This window comes from Rhinopithecus roxellana, chromosome 18 (genome assembly GCF_007565055.1).
Source record: "Rhinopithecus roxellana isolate Shanxi Qingling chromosome 18, ASM756505v1, whole genome shotgun sequence".
Lineage (NCBI taxonomy): Eukaryota > Metazoa > Chordata > Mammalia > Primates > Cercopithecidae > Rhinopithecus > Rhinopithecus roxellana.
In genome coordinates this window covers 30,131,645-30,136,449 of record NC_044566.1, presented here as the reverse complement: position 1 = coordinate 30,136,449, position 4,805 = coordinate 30,131,645, and the positions used below count along the sequence as shown (strand labels likewise).

Sequence of the window (4,805 nt, the reverse complement as noted above, 5' to 3'; positions counted from 1 at the left end):
CAAATCAGTGGTCTCCATTTGCCCACAGATACAATTTGGCTAACATCACATTTACTTTTACTTTTTTAAAGACAGGGTCTTGCCTGGGGTACAATGGCATGATCATGGCTCACTGCAGCATTGACCTTCCAGGCTCAAGCGATCCTCCTTCCTTAACCTCCCCAGTAGCTGCGACTACAGGCACGCACCATTATGCTCAGCTAACTTTTGTATTTCTTGCAGAGATGGGGTTTTGCCATGTTTCCCAGGCTGGTCTTGAACTCCTGGGCTCAGCAATCCTCTTGCCTTGGCCTCCCAAAGTTCTGGGATCACAGGCATGAGCCACTGTGCCTGACTAACACAGCATTTTTTAAAAACTTGAATGTGAATGGCTTCTGGAAAGGATAAGGAACACTTTGCACTCCCTCAAAGTCCCCACCACCTCCTGCTAATTGCCTGCAGATTTTTTACACCTGTACATTTCCTCCTGGCCCCCTAGAAGCACTAGAACTGCATTCTCTAAAGTGTGGTGGAAAAGACACCCATGTAGGAAAAGAAAAAGTCAATAAAGATAAAGTAAGTAAAGAAATGCTAGGACAATGTGGCTTCATTAAAGTTGAAGGAGTCTCGGGGAAAAAGAGGATAGTCAAGCAAATCAAATGTCCAAAGTGGTCAAGCAGAATGAGGGAAGAACAGGATCTCTTGGATGTGGCAAACTGGTGGTCACCTATAATCTTAGTAAAAGATATTGGGGGTGAGTGGGCTGATAGTAAAGCCAGATTATAGTGGGTTGTGGAGTGAAAGGGTATTGAGAAGGTGGAAATAAGTGGTTTAGTGTCCTCATTAAGGAAGCGTGGCCATGATGGGAAGGAAATAGGCAGGCAGGCAGCTAATAGTAGATGTGTGGTCAGATGGAAATTTTTGCTTTTAGAATGGGAAAGGTTTGATTATGTTTTTATGCTGAGAAAAAATAACCACAGGGATGATCAGCTGGGAATACGGGAGAGAGGCAATGATGGGTTCACCAATGATTTCAGAAGCTATACTGGTACCAGGCATTGCCTTAGGAAACTGAGGACACAGAAGTGAATAATAGACAAGATATTTGTTTTCTTGGAGATTATACTCTATTGGGTGAAGACAGCCAATAAAATGAAGGAGAATAGGCATTTCAGAGAAATAAGTAATTTCAGAGAGTTATGTGATAAGAATGGAAGGTCTACTTTTTATTTCTTGCTGTAGACAGGCTTTATATTAGATATTATTTTCAAAGGGCTGACATTTGAGCTGAGACTTGAATAAAAACAAGGAGCTAGCCATGGAAACTCTGGGGAAGAACATTCTAGATAGAATTATAACTAGTGTATGCATATAGGGTAGACATGAGCTTGGTGTGACTGGGACACAGAAAGAAGCCACAGTGATTCAATGACTACATTGGGGTGGGAGATGAGGTCAGGAGGATAGTCAGGGGGTGAGGTCACAGTGTCTTGTAGTCCACATTAAGAAGTTTGAATTTTATTTAAGGTGCAATGGGTGGCCATGGGAGGGCTTGAAGCAGGAGACTGCTATCAGCTTAAAGGTGAGAGGGGATGGATCTCAATGCAAAGTAAGGGAATGTGCCTTGAACAGGTGTGCTGTTAACTCTTCCACTGAGATGGGGGAAGCAGGAAAGAACAGGTGGAAGGCGAGACTTTTATAGGTAGTGTAGGTGGTAGTTGAAGAAATTAATACTTAAAGGTTTCAATTTTTGCAGTGAAGCAAGATGCAAGTTAATCTGCTAACAGTGAATGGAGAGATTGTGGAGTAGGAGCTTGTATTAGTCTGCTCAGGCAGCTATGACAAAATACCACAAACTAGTTGGCTTCATCAACAGAAATTTTATTTATTCTTATGTCTGCTTCCTGGCTCATCTCTCAAGACAGATGAGGAAACCGTGGACACTGCACATGCAAAAGGAAGAGAGGAGGACTTCTGGAGGCTAGAAGTCCATGATCAAGGTGCCAACCCATGTGGTTGCTGGTGAAGGGTCTCTGGCAGATGGTTGCTTTCTTATGTGTCCTCACATGGCAGACAGAGAGAGCTTTGATGTCTCTTGTTCATCTAAGGACTCCAGCCCGATTGGGTTAGGGCCCTACCTTATGACCTCATTTGACATTTATCACCTCCTCACAAGCAGTATCTCCAAATGCAGTCCCAATGGGAGTTAGGGGTTGGGTGGGGCATAAACATTCAGTTCGTAATAGGGGTTTGTGAAGAAAAGGGAAACTTTGAGGTATTTGTTGAAGAAATGGCAAAGGGAATGAATTAAGAATACGAATACCTTCCATTCTATTGTATTTTCTGTAGTAAGGCTAAATTACTTGTATCTCTCCATGATTCCAAACTTTATGTGACAGGGAAATATTTGGGTAAGGACATTATTATCCTTAATGTGCAATCTCCCATTGACTTAGAAAGCAGGTGGATCCTGGTAGCTTTTTCTTTTCTTTGTTTTTTGTTTAAAGAGATTCCTTTAATATAATGAATACAAAAACATGACCTCTGCTGAAGATTATAAAGCCCTTCAGAAATATGAAAAGGAGAAATTTGAAGAGGTAATCAACAAATTAAAAAGACTGGTGCTAACTTCGCAGTTTGATAGTATGCCCACAATTATACAGCTTTGAATCAGTGAAACTATGGTTACCAAACAGCTTTTTTTGTTGTAGCACCTACAGTGTCTGAAAAAGGATGTAATAATAAATAACTGTAGATGCATCATGAGACACCCATTTATTTAATTACAGTAGTGGATCCTTCTACATAGTATTCTCAGTGTCTTCATTCTTCAGATTCTCCAGGCTTATGAATGTTGTCAATCTTCAAAATCATTCTATTTGTGTTGCAAGAGATATCTGTTGCTTTTTTGCCAATCAAGGTTTCTATGACATGCTATTGCTTCATATCATTTGTCCCCTTGTGCAAACAGTCGATGCCAAGAGCAAGCTTCATCTCATTCACTTGTCTGGCTCGGGCTTCGTTCATAGTCTGGATGGGATTCATGCCACTGTTTTCAGAAAGGGCCTTGGCAGTGACCTCCAAAGCATCGGCAAATGCTCTCAAGGCATAGAGTTCTAAGGTGTGGCACTTATCCACCTCTTGGTTAACTGGCAGGGCACAGGATATCTCAGCAGCCCCTACTCCACACACCACGTGATTATCATGGATGAGCTTCCAGATGACACACAAAGCATCGTGAAGGGGTCGTTTCACCTCCTCAATACTCATCTTATTTCCTCTTCTCATAAAAATGGTTACAGCTCTGGAGTTCTTACACTGCTCAATGACCAGCATTTTATCCTTAGTTGTCCCAAATGAGATCTCCTGTACAAGAGCCAGCAAAGCCCAGCTTCCTGGCTGAGAGCTCTGAGAACTTGGGGGTGATCTGCCCTCCTGTTGTGATGGCAATCAGTTCAATTTCAGGTCCTCCTACCCAGTGAACCACAGGCAAATTTTTCTGAAGAAGTAAGTGATTTGCTTCATCATCGAACTCCCACTGACAAATTTCTATTTTAGCACCAGTCTCTTCAATTTGTTGAATCATCTCTTAAAATTTCTCCTTTTCATATTTCTGAAGGGCTTTATGATCTTCTACAGAGGTCACATCTAGCTTATGCTTTGTTTTTGGTTTGGGTAGTTCAAATGGACATGTGAGAATTACAATCTTAGCATCTTCCACTTCTTTTGGCATCTGTGGGTGACTGAAATCCTTGTCCACAGTCACGTCCTTAATCCATTTATTGTCCTCCAGCCTGCCACCCACTTTGCTTTCTACTTTGATAAGCTCAAAGTCAACACCTATCTGCTCCATATCTGTTACAGTAAGGACGGCATTCACAGCAATCTCAGCCATTTGTTGGTAACAACTGTTGACCACTTTGGAGCCCAGCATGGTTTTTGCAGTCTGAATTAGGGGTTTGGTGTCCTTTATGTCAACAAGGATGCTATCACTGATCTTGTCCAGGTGTTCAATAGCAACACAGGCAGCCTGCTCATAGCCACCAGCTATTCTGATTGGGTGAATACCTTGGTCTAGCAACTCCTGGGCTTATTCTAACAAGGCACCAGCCAGGACAACCACTCCTGTGGTTCCTTCTCCGATTTCGTCATCCCGAGACTTGGCCATTTCCGCCATAGGCTTGGCAATCTAATGATTGACATCCATCATGCTTAAGATGGTGACCCCATCATTAGTTACAGTCATATCGCCATCCTTATCCACCATCATCTTATCAAGCCCATTTGGTCCAAGTGATGTTCTCATTGTATTTGCTACAGCCTTTGCTGCCCCTATATGAGACTTGAGGGACTCAAGTCCCATAAGGCGGAACTTGCGGTCCTGATCCTTGCTGATGAGGAAAGGGGGCCCATATCAATCGAAGGCGAGGGTCTCCATGGATGCCATGGTGCAGCAGCAGGAGTTACAATTCCACTTTTTCTTTATTTGACAGCCGTTAAGACTGGTTTGTAAGACAGCTGGTAAGACAGCCTGGAGCTAAGTAAGAGCTGAGGTGCTTAGCATAAAAAGAGGACAGATATCCTAGAGAAGCTAGGCAAGACCAATGATCCAGGAAGCAGACACAAGGAGGCCATGGACACTGCACAGGGAAAAGGGAGGGGGGAAGGAGCCCCTGTGAGCAGCAGCCAAAGAAGGACCCATGCAAGATCCTACATGTCTCCGGATTTGTAAGTTTCTTTCTCATATAAACATGTGCTTCCTTCTCCATAAGAAATCTTCAACAAAACTTCTAATGCATATTAATGTTATGTGGAATGACTTTGCT

The 4,805-nt window shown here is 42.8% G+C and overlaps 1 pseudogene; it reads right to left on the bottom strand.

Annotated features, from left to right (window-relative positions):
- Nucleotides 1-2,802: 2,802 nt before the first annotated feature.
- On the bottom strand, nucleotides 2,803-4,426 carry LOC104661253 (annotated as a pseudogene).
- Between the last annotated feature and the right edge of the window lie 379 nt (nucleotides 4,427-4,805).